The sequence below is a fragment of the Bombyx mori genome, chromosome 26 (genome assembly GCF_030269925.1).
Source record: "Bombyx mori chromosome 26, ASM3026992v2".
Classification (NCBI taxonomy): Eukaryota; Metazoa; Arthropoda; class Insecta; order Lepidoptera; family Bombycidae; genus Bombyx; species Bombyx mori.
The window spans coordinates 1,988,563-2,000,766 of NC_085132.1; the positions used below are offsets into that span (position 1 = coordinate 1,988,563).

Genomic DNA, 12,204 nt, shown 5'->3' on the forward strand with positions numbered 1-12,204 from the left:
ACCACAGACGTCAAGAACAAAAGTTTGACAATAAATAGTATGCATGCGTGTGTGCGTCAAATACATGGTATGTAGTGTGTGTAATGTTTTCTTTATTGATTTAATGTATCTTTTATGAATTATTTAAAAAAAATATTAGCATTGTGCACTTCTTCTCTATATTCTCTATAAGTGTGGAAAATTTCATACTCCTCCGTCCGCGCAATTTTCGTAAAAAAGGATACAAAGTTTTTGCTTCACGTATTAATATATAGATGGGCTATCCTTCTATGTCAGTCTATGTCAGTTAAAGTCAGCTGCCTACGACATTGACGTACGTAATACATACAATTAATTCTAAACCAATTTAATAATATCCAATATTCATAAATCGTAGCGACTTAGCAAATTTTTTTTTTGGTCAGGAGGAAATCGCCGGACTTCCGCCCTCCACTGAGGATAGAGGGCGGAGCATGTCAGAGTCGAACTGACTAAAACCTCCTGTCGCTCATCTCTCCCATCACCCTCCCCCTCGGGACGCCGGACCGGCGGTCGTCGGCGCCACGACCACCGACTTAGCAAATGTGGCATTTTTGTTGTCTTTGTTTTTTTTTGTGATTCATTATTGGAATAAATTTTTATTCACATTTGTAGGCTCACATGCACATGCTCCTGTCTACAAGAGCCGGATCGATTTCGGTTCGGTGAGGTCTTACTTGGGTGTGCTTGGGCGAATATTCAATGCTTATTTCATTGAAATCTATAATGGAATCATGAAATTTATGAAATCGAACAATATTATCGATAATTTTTTTTATAACTGAAGGATTATTGATGGCCCTGTTTCGCCAGGACAAATGGGCAAAGCACCAATCAATGTTATTACTGTGGCGCTTCATCGTTTTGGCAACGGACCCGCGGAAGTTGCTAGGATCCATTAACACGCGGCTATTTGGATACGTTCCGATTCGCGATTAGATCGATAGAATTAGATCGCTTAGTAAAATTGAACGTTAGGTAATCGTAAACACGTAATTTCAATGGTCTTTAGAGCTATATACTGTGCGGCCACTTTATTTCATAGAAATTTTGTAGTAAAAACTTCACGACTGCGCGATTTGAAAGTCGTTGAAACGGAAACGATACTCGATAAGTTAAAACTAGCCGAGAGAAACATTTATAGCTATAGGATTTAGTCTGTGAGAGAATCAGATACATTTCAGATTACTCTGAAGGTTTCACTCGGTCGTGTGTAACCTTACACTTTTTTTTTGTTATATTAATATCAAGGGAACCCTCTCCTCAAGGCAGTGCTCTGAGGAATTGTCCGAGATGATACCGTCATCTCGTTTTTACCCCCACACAACGTGGTCTCGCCTTGTCGCGGCGGTGGGGCTTAAGTGTGCACCCCGATACCGTGGAGCAGCGTTGTCTGCACAGGGGTGCCGCGAACTAAGAAGACTGCACACGGTGTTCCCTTTTCCCACCTTTGCTGGACAAAGGGTGCGTGAAGCGGGAGAGGGCTCCCTTCTGGAGACCTCTTGGACGCTAGGCCATGTCCCCGGCAGCTCTTTGGCTGCTAAAGGGGAAGGCCCTCCAGAGGAGGGTACCGGTACGCCGGCGTGGCCACGTCGTGGTCAGACGTGTGGCTCTGTCAGTAATGGTAGACCCCACGTGGATGAGAAGTGAACCGGAGGGCACTCCCTTCCGGTCGCTGGTTGCCATGTCCCCGGCTGCCTCTTGGCGGCTACAGGGGAAGGCCCTCCAGAGGGGGGTACCGGATTACCGGCGTGGCTTCGTAGAAGCATACCGTAATCCCTACCGAGTAGGGGACGGGGGCCGCTGCCTAGCAGGGGCCGCGAGGATGTGTACCTCTATAAAAAATGCCCTAATCTTAAGCCTGTGACGTGCCCGGTGATGAGATGAGTGGCTGGAGGGAGTCCAGTCGTAAGGGCCGTCCCAGGGGACCGACCCCTGGTTAAATAACAAAGGACCAAAAAAAATGATGGCACACTTTAAAACAAAATTACCCCAGGAGGGTACCACCCTAGGTGGAGAATCCCTCCGTGCTTCCACCTCGGTGGAAGCATGCTGCCCCGCGTATTCTGGGGGGGGCAAAGCATGCCACGGTGAAGGGGGCTGTGCGACGGGCAGCGGAAAACCCGTCGAACCGAGGTGTGACAGCGCTGGCTCGACGCGCTCTGCGCTCGTCAGCGAAGGCGAGGCGGCTGGTCCGAAAGGGACAACCGCCAAGAAGGTGAGGCGGAAGAGGAAGTCTTGGCGAGCTTCCTCTCGCGAGGGGGTAGGGGAGCCAGCGTCATCCTCTGGCGCAGATGCCCCGCCGGAAAAGGTGTTGGTAATCTCCGATGCAGCCTCTGCTGCGGAGGAGATGCCGCCCCCTAGAGGGCGACCCGCCCGGAAAAGGGGCGCGCCGTCACCGGCGCCATCATCAGTCTCAATGTCTGTCGCCTCGTTGGATGGGCAGACGACAGAGGAGGAAGAGAGCGGCCTTCAGGATCCTGCCATGGTCATAGACAGGGCCATGAAGACCGTGAAATCATACGCGGCCAATGGCACCAAGACCAAAGTCGCTGGCCGTAAACTGCGAGAAGTGGTCTCGCAGGTCTCGAAAGTTCTGCCATCAGTTGCTTCTGCCAATGACCGGGTGGTACAGCTGATGGCGGAGAATTCGAGACTTCGAGCACAGCTCCAAGCTCGGCAACGGCCCGATGATGGAGCAGCGACGTCCTGGGTCGCTGGAGCCCCTCGGAGCTCCCGTCTCCCGGCGCTGACTGGTGATCAGTGGCCTGTGCTGCCACCACCGCGTGCGGCACAGGAGCGTCCGCGTCTCCCGTCGCCGCGCTCTAGAGAGACGACCGCCGCCGAGCGGCAGCAAGCACTCGCGGGGCCACGGATGCTGGCTCCGCCAGAACCGAAGGCCTTCAGCCTGGACGAGGTCATCAACCGCACCGTCCAGGCTGTAGTAGAAAAGCTGGGCGGCAGGCTAGCGGCTCTCGAGGCGAGAGTGACTGCTTCGGCCGACGTTAGACAACCGGCGGTGTCGGGTGCTTTGGCCACCCGTTCCGCTCCCGTACGGGCTCCGGCCACCAGGTCGGGCCCGGGACGAGATCGAACCAAACAAGGGGGTGGCGCTAACGCGAAGCCTCCATCACAAGCACCCCAGTCCCGTCCGCTGCCTCCGCCCCCGTCAAACATGGACGAGGGGTGGAACGTGGTGGCCCGGCGGGGTGCCAAAAAGGCTTCACTGGGAGCTCCCCAAATGGGTAGAGCGTTAGTGGCCATGGCGGCTCAGGCTGCACCCCAACAGGGTCGAGCACCTGTAGCCGTCAATAAAAAGAAAAAAACTAAAAAAGGGAAGAAGTCGCCGCGGGCGCCGCGATCAGCGGCAGTGGTTATAACTTTACTGCCTGCCGCTGAGGCCAAGGGCATGACATATAATAATGTGATGGCCCGGGCGCGTGAAGCAATCAACCTGGACGAGATTGGGGCGGAGGAAGGCCTCCGCAGCAGGCAGACGGCCAATGGGGCCAAGCTGTTAGAATGTCCCGGTGCCGATAGTCCCGGCATCGCGGAGCGTCTGGCGGCGAAGCTCCGTATGGTCTTGCCTGAGGAGGAGGTGCGGGTGCACAGGCCGGTAAAAATGGCGGAATTAAGAGTGACCGGCCTGGACGACTGCACCACCAGGGATGAGGTGAGAGCAGCCGTCGCTACCCAGGGCAACTGTGCACCGGAGAATGTGACCGTGGGTGAGCTGCGCCGTGGTTATACCGGGGCCAGCTCAGTGTGGGTGCGTTGCCCGTTGGAGACGGCTGCCTCCCTGGCTGCTCCTCCGCCCGGGGGACCGTCGGGGAATCCAGGCAGGCTGCGCGTGGGCTGGATGGCGGCCCATGTGCGCCTGCTTGAACCACGCGCCTGGCGATGCCTCCGGTGCTTTAGCACCGGACACGGTCTCGCCAGGTGCACTAGCTCGGTTGACCGCAGCGGTCTGTGTTTCCGCTGCGGCCAGCCGGGCCATAAAGCGGCGTCCTGCGCGGCCGCCCCGCACTGCGCTTGGTGCGCTGCGGCCGGGCGCGGGGCTAACCACCGAGCGGGAGGAAAGGCGTGCCTCCCGTCCGGTGATAACACCGAACGCAACCGGCACCGGAAGTCAAAGCGCCGGCAGAAGAGAAAGTTGGCCAGAGGAGCACTGGCCAACGCTGTAATCCCCGCTGCGGCGCCGGTGCCGGAGGGTGGGGGCAGCGGTGAAGGGGAGGGAGCGATGGATGTGGTCCAACAGTAATGGACCGCACCTATCGCTTCCTCCAAGGAAACCTGAACCACTCCGCCAGAGCTCAGGACATGCTGTCTCAGAGTATGGCGGAGTGGTCTATAGATGTGGCTGTGGTCGCCGAGCCATATTTCGTTCCCCCGGCAAATGATTGCTGGTTCGGGGACGATGGCGGCCTGGCGGCCATAGCCATAAGAAGAGACGCGGCGATCCCCCCCCTGGCGATGGTGACCAGGGGCCAAGGGTTCGTCGCGGTGCAGTTGGAAGGGACCGTCGTGATCGGGGCGTACTTCTCTCCGAACAGGCCTACTGTCGAGTTCGGGCATTTCCTGGGCGGGATCGGGGCGATTGCTCGCCGCCTCGCTCCCCGTCCAGTGATTCTCGCGGGGGATCTCAACGCGAAGTCTGTCGCATGGGGCTCCCCCCGCTCGGACGCTCGTGGTAGGCTACTGGAGAGGTGGGCGAACGCGGCCGGCCTCTGTTTGTTGAATAGAGGTTCGGTTGCGACGTGCGTGCGGTGGCAGGGCGAGTCTATTGTGGACGTTACGTTCGCGAGCCCAGCCATCGCGCGCCGTATCTGCGACTGGAAGGTTTTGGAGGGGGCGGAGACGCTGTCAGATCACCGATATATTCGGTTTGATCTCTCCGCCCGCTCCACAGTCGCAGACGTCCACGGGGACCACCCCCGTAGTGCGTCTCGGTCATTCCCCAAGTGGGCACTGAAGCGCCTGAATAAGGAGCTCCTGATGGAAGCCTCTATAGTGGCGGCGTGGGCGCCCATGCGTCCACACCCGGTCGAGGTCGAGGGCGAGGCGGGGTGGTTCCGGGACACGATGCGTCGCATTTGTGATGCGTCGATGCCCCGGATCGGCCCTCGACTTCCTAATCGCCAGGCGTACTGGTGGTCGCCCGAAATTGCGCAACTCCGCGTGGAGTGCGTTCGGGCGAGGCGCGAGTGCGCCAGACAGCGCCGCCGCCGCCTGCCGCGGCGCAACGATCCGGTTGCGTTCGCGGCAGCAGAGGCCCGGCTGCACGGCGCATTTCGCGTCGCGCAGAGGGCATTGCAGCTGGCCATCAGAAGAGCCAAGAACCAACACATGGAGGGTCTCTTGGAGACGCTGGATGAGGATCCATGGGGGCGGCCCTATCATATGGTGCGCAATAAAATGCGCCCATGGGCCCCCCCGATCACGGAGCGTCTCCAGCCTCAGCAGCTGCGGGACATCGTCTCGGCGCTGTTCCCGCAGGAGCGGGAGGGATTTGTCGCTCCCGCTATGGACGCGCCGCCGGACTACGACGGCGAAGCCCCTGCTGAGGTGCCCCATATAACGGGGGCGGAGCTCCGTGTGGCCGTTCGCAAAATGTGCGCGAAGGACACTGCACCCGGCCCGGATGGTGTCCATGGCCGGGTTTGGGCCTTGGCTCTTGGTGCCCTAGGGGACCGACTCTTGAGACTTTACAACTCCTGCCTCGAGTCGGGACGGTTTCCTTCATCGTGGAGGACGGGCAGACTCGTGCTGTTGAGAAAGGAGGGGCGCCCGGCGGATACTGCCGCCGGGTACCGTCCCATCGTGTTGCTGGATGAGGTGGGCAAGCTGCTGGAACGCATTCTGGCAGCCCGCATCATCCAGCATCTAGTCGGGGTGGGACCCGATCTGTCGGCGGAGCAGTATGGCTTCCGAGAGGGCCGCTCAACGGTAGACGCGATCCTTCGCGTGCGGGCCCTCTCGGAGGAGGCCGTCTCCAGGGGTGGGGTGGCTTTGGCGGTGTCGCTCGATATCGCCAATGCGTTTAACACCCTGCCCTGGTCCGTGATAGGGGGGGCGCTGGAACGACATAGAGTGCCCCCCTACCTTCGCCGGCTGGTGGGTTCCTACTTAGAGGACAGATCGGTCACGTGTACCGGACACGGTGGGATCCTGCACCGGTTCCCGGTCGTGCGCGGTGTTCCACAGGGGTCGGTGCTCGGCCCCCTTTTGTGGAATATCGGGTATGACTGGGTGCTGAGAGGTGCCCTCCTCCCGGGCCTGAGCGTTATCTGTTACGCAGACGACACGTTGGTCGTGGCCCGGGGGGGGAGTTTTGCTGAGTCTGCCCGTCTTGCTACGGCTGGGGTGGCGCATGTCGTCGGCAAAATTAGGAGATTGGGCCTCGACGTGGCGCTCAGTAAATCCGAGGCCATGTGGTTCCACAGGCCCCGGAGAGTGCCACCTGTCGATGCCCATATCGTGGTTGGAGGCGTCCGTATCGGGGTCGGGGTGCAGTTGAAGTACCTCGGCCTCATTCTGGACAGTCGTTGGACCTTCCGTGCTCACTTTCAGAACCTGGTCCCTCGTTTGTTGGGGGTGGCCGGCGCGTTAAGCCGGCTTCTGCCCAACGTCGGGGGGCCTGACCAGGTGACGCGCCGTCTCTATACGGGGGTGGTGCGATCAATGGCCCTATACGGGGCGCCCGTGTGGGGCCAGTCCCTGGCCGTGGGGGTGGCGAAGCTGCTGCAACGGCCGCAACGCACCATCGCGGTCAGGGTCATCCGTGGTTATCGCACCATCTCCTTTGAGGCGGCGTGTGTACTGGCTGGGACGCCGCCTTGGGTTCTGGAAGCGGAGGCGCTCGCCGCTGACTATAAGTGGCGGGCTGACCTTCGTGCCCGGGGCGTGGCGCGTCCCAGCCCCAGTGTGGTCAGAGCGCGGAGGGGCCAATCTCGGCGGTCCGTGCTGGAGTCATGGTCCAGACGGCTGGCCGATCCTTCGGCTGGTCGTACGACCGTCGAGGCGATTCGCCCGGTCCTTGTGGATTGGGTGAATCGTGACAGAGGACGCCTCACTTTCCGGCTCACGCAGGTGCTCACTGGGCATGGTTGTTTCGGTGAGTTCCTGCACCGGATCGGAGCCGAGCCGACGGCAGAGTGCCACCATTGTGGTTGCGACTTGGACACGGCAGAGCATACGCTCGTCGCCTGCCCCGCATGGGAGGGGTGGCGCCGTGTCCTCGTCGCAAAAATAGGAACCGACTTGTCGTTGCCGAGTGTTGTGGCATCGATGCTCGGCGACGACGAGTCGTGGAAGACGATGCTCGACTTCTGCGAGTGCACCATCTCGCAGAAGGAGGCGGCGGGGCGCGTGAGAGACGCACAATCCCGCCGCCGTCGAGCGGGGGCCAGGGAGGCGGATCTCGCCCAAGCCCTGGCCCTCTAAGTGTTTCGGGTCCCCCTCACATGTCGGTCTGGGGACCGGCGAGGGGGGCCTAAGAAGACGACGTGCAAGCTGCTCTGCACGCGTTTTACGCAAGAGCATCCGGGTGATGGAAGGCCGGCTATCCTCGACCCATGCTGGTTCTGGCCCAGCGGGGTATTCCGTAGGGTAACCCACTCTAACCGGCGCCATCTAGGCGGGCTTCGGACAGTCTGCCGACCGAGAGGGCTGGTGGTCGTGGCGCCGACGACCGCCAGTCCGGCGTCCCGAGGGGGAGGGTGATGGGAGAGATGTGCTCCGCACTAAACACTTCACTTTCCCCCCTTTGCCTTTTCATGAGTTCTGTCTCATGCGAGGTTTGGACGTTGGTTGTTGAGCGACAGGAGGTTTTAGTCAGTTCGACTCTGACATACCCCGCCCAGTATCCCCAGAAAAGGGCGGAAGTCTGGCGATTTCCTCCTGACCAAAAAAAAAAAAAAAAAAAAAAAAAAAAAAAAAATCTCGTTTTTACCATCGCACCGCCCGCCACCGAAGTAAAGTTCGTCCATTCCACCTGAAGCCATTGCGGTCATCCACAGTGCGTTTCCAGGGGTATTTTTTGCCACGTACCATCCGGCTATGGAATGAGCTCCCCTCCAGGTTGTTTCCCGAGCGCTATGACATGTCCTTCTTCAAACGAGGCTTGTGGAGAGTATTAAGAGGTAGGCAGCTGCTCGGTTCTCCCCCTGGCATTGCTGAAGTCCATGGGCGACGGTAACCACTCACCATCAGGGGCCGTGTGCTCGTCTGCCTCCAAGGGCAATAAAAAAAAACCTACAGAAATAGTATAATATTGGGCAATCAAGGAATCTTAAAAACAACAGTCTGTTGTTAATCAAAAGATGAGGAGATCCAGATTTTTTTCTTCCTATCTAATCGTTGGTAGACTAAAGGGCTATTCCAACTACATGCGGATTAGTAGGTGACTTCACGGGGTTCAACGTCGGAGGACTTTCTAACGCAAGCGCATCTTTCTAGCAAGAGCAGTACTTCGCTGTATCTGTCACCGGATCGCAATCGAGATCCACTGAGAAGATTTGGCGAGAAGCCAAGTGGGTTGTATCTATGGGCTTAGTTGCACTTCGAACTCTTATTCGTATTCAACGGTGACCGGAACTTGGAGTGCCTAAAAGTACCGATATCTTGTCGCACCGCTTTACGAGGAAGTACCAGACCTTGACCTTCCGAGCTACGGCTCTTCATAAATATCATGGGAAACGACCCCCTTAAAGTTTACCTTTAACCCAAAAAGTCTGTTGTGAAACCCAATTTTTATAACATTTAAAAGTAAAAGGTTTGAGAAATGAAAAAGTTAAATGAATATAGTTCTAAGATGTCCATGACCGATGGATAATCAAACTCCGGTTATTTAACTATCTCTTAATCAATATATTACAATCACATTAAAGATCGAATTCGAAATACACACGGGTGTACACATTGGACAGACGATAATGATCTCGCCTGTACCCGGATTGTACATTTATCATAGTTAAAAGATATTATCTGGCCAGAGTTGTGGCCCGTTGCGGAGACAATGCGGCTCATGCAAACTAGCTACGATTAAACCTAATCCTTGGGGTCAGAAGATTTTATCATCTGAGTACGTTATGCTAAATCTGACCTCGTTGCGCGCTCTTTGTAATATAATTCGGTTAGTAAATTGATGGCGCTAGATGGATGATTAATTATAAAGATAATTGTATTTTCGATTTAGTAACATTATATTTTTTCAATGATGCATGTGACTAGGAGATGTATGGAAATTGTAGTGCAAGGTAGAGGGGGAAGAGGTTGACCGAAGAAGACATGGATAGTGTGTGAATGTCGATATGAGAGAGAGAGAAGAATGAGTATTGAGATGACGGCTGATAAAAGAAGATGGAATAGACAAATTAGCTGTGCCGACCCCATCTAGTGGGATAAGGTGAATTAAAAGAAGAAGAAGATATTGGGAGAAGAAGAAGAGATGGATGACAGAATGCGACTGACCGCCTCTCGGTCGGTAACTATTACCAAGAGATTTCTTATTGCGCTTACTCGGCATCAGTGGTGATAAAAAAGGATGCAACATAACTTTAACTGACATGAGGAGTCTGAACAGCTCGTTAACGAAAAAACTTTATTTAAAAACATCACACCCATATGAAAGTAAATGGTAAATATTCCTTCTTTGGACTTTTTATTCAGACGAACCTAAAATATTTTTTCAACTTCTATCATAATATTTGATAGGGCTAATGTAAGATCTTTATTAAGCCAAAGTATAGCGACGACTGATATAATAAATATAATCATAACACTTAGTCAGGAAACGTCTTGTTGGTATACAACTGCGTTGGACGAGAGAAACTGAGCTCTGGAAAATACCTTACCATTAAGTATATATTTCAATTTACGACAAATCACAACAATCGTCCAAGTGCCAATAAGGAAGATATAAATAAATATTATTTAAAGCACCTTAAGATTCGTTTATATAATTGAACGCGTATTATTAACAAATATTTGTCGGGTTTCGAGATTAAAGTGAATTATTTTAAAGCTATGACGTCATACAACCGTCATTATAAACTTACCGTCTAAACGTTTGGACAATTAACTAAGAACACGACTAATGTCATTCGGACGCCGTGACGTCATCACGACAATGCATATCTGTAATATTATATTAAATTTTAATATGTACTTACTTTATTTTTTAATAGAGGTAATGAGTAACATAAAATCACCGAAATTGGTTCACCTAGAAAAAAAATTTCTTAGGTAACATACACATAGCAAAAAAACAATGGAACTGAGAGCTTCTTCATTTTTTAATCCAGCTATAAAAATAAGTTTCTTTTGTTGTTTTTTTTATTGCCCTTGTATGCAGACGAGCATACGGCCCACCTGATGGTGAGTGGTTACCGTCGCCCATGGACTTCAGCAATTTCAGGGGCAGAGCCAAGCCACTGCCTACGGTGCTTGATGATGCGCAGTGAAATCAAAGATAACGAAGATCAACCTCAAATAGGACATGATCTGAAGCCTAGACAGTTGAAAAAGAAAATGCCACGAGTGGAACTTAACATACATTTGGTATTAAGCATTAGCCGTAGCTTGTCCATTATCGTATTATAAAGTAATATATTGTTACGCCTGTAAGAGTAACGCCATCTATCGTCGAATAGTCGAACGAATATCGAAGGATCTAGTAGCAGCATCTAGAACGCTCGAGAAGTATAACTCAACTATTGTCACATAGCGGAAACACACAATACTCGACTTGTGTGGAATATTCTCGATAATTCTAGGAATGTCACGCAGTTACAGAGATGGCACGCAGTTAGTAATCGGAAGTACTCGAAGCGAAACCGCGAACGGATCACCTGATCGGAAGAAGCGGATTGAGAATTTTAAAGTGTTTTAAGTGTTCTAACTACAAATACAATGCTAATTTGTACTTTGGTGAAACTTTTTATTTATCCCGAACCCCCAGCGCGTAACAATATAATAATAACATCACAACCCTGTTTGCAAGCTCATAAATATGTCACAGTTAATTCAAATTTCCAATTCCTCCAATGGCGAGCTCATGACTGTGTTGTTCCTCACAAGAAGCTCTTTTCACTGATCGCGACTTTTGGTACAAAACTATTTAAAACATTTGAAGAGAAAGATAAAGATCGCAGATATCCTCCATTACTCTATATTAGAATACTAGCGACCCGCTCTCGCTTCGCTTCGGAAACATTAAAACACACATGAAACAAAAAAAAAAAATTAGTAGCCTATGTTCATCAGGGACAATATCGGCTTCTAATGGAATAAGAATTTTTCAAATCGGTCCAGTAGTTTCGGAGCCTATTCGAAACAAACAAACAAACAAATCTTTCCTCTTTATAATATTTGTATAGAAGAACTGTTCGTACACTAAGCTTGATATAGGAACGCGCGTCACGTTGCTTTAGTCTTTCAATTCGTGCGAACCCTCCGATAACCATAACAGTAGAAAGATAAAAACACAATTCATTCCGCGCAAACAAATATTACAAATTGTGCTCTCACAAATATTTGTAAAATATAATAGTGGTAATAATGATAAAATTACAAAAACATTAACAATTAACGCAACAAAAAAAAAAAAAGCCTAAAGAACGTGATTTGGTAATATTTTTTTTGTTATTTGTTATCTCGAAAGTGTTCTAACCAGTTTGGTCTGTTAGATACGCTAGTGGAAAGTGCTTAACGGTAAGCACCGGTCTGGCTCTGCCCCTGACATTGCTGATGTCCATGAGCGACAATAACCACTTTCCATCAGGTGAGCCGTATACTCGTCTGCTTACAAAGGCAATCTATCTATCTATATATGTATATATAAAAATGAATTGCTGTTCGTTAGTCTCGCTGAAACTGGAGAACGGCTGGACCGATTTGGCTAATTTTGGTTTTGAATTATTTGTGGAAATCCAGAGAAGGTTTAAAAGGTAGAAAAATATGAAAATGCTCGGAATTAAACAAAAATAACAATTTTGTTTTTCCTTTTTTGTGTCCCCCGTCGCGTCGGACGGATTCCTTTTGTTTGTTTTCAGTTTATTTAATACAAAAGTTTAGGTCTTTTATTTATCGATTGAGGTACTACAAAGTCTACCGGGTCAGCTAGTAAATAAATAAAATAACATACAAATATAGATTTAAATGACAAATCATCGAAGTAACATCAGA

General features: G+C 51.9%; 1 protein-coding gene across 4 annotated transcripts in view; it reads right to left on the reverse strand.

Moving 5' to 3' along the window:
* Positions 1-12,204, reverse strand: part of LOC101747093 (G protein-coupled receptor kinase 2) — a 113,923-nt gene that overhangs the window by 45,593 nt on the left and 56,126 nt on the right. The window lies entirely within an intron of this gene.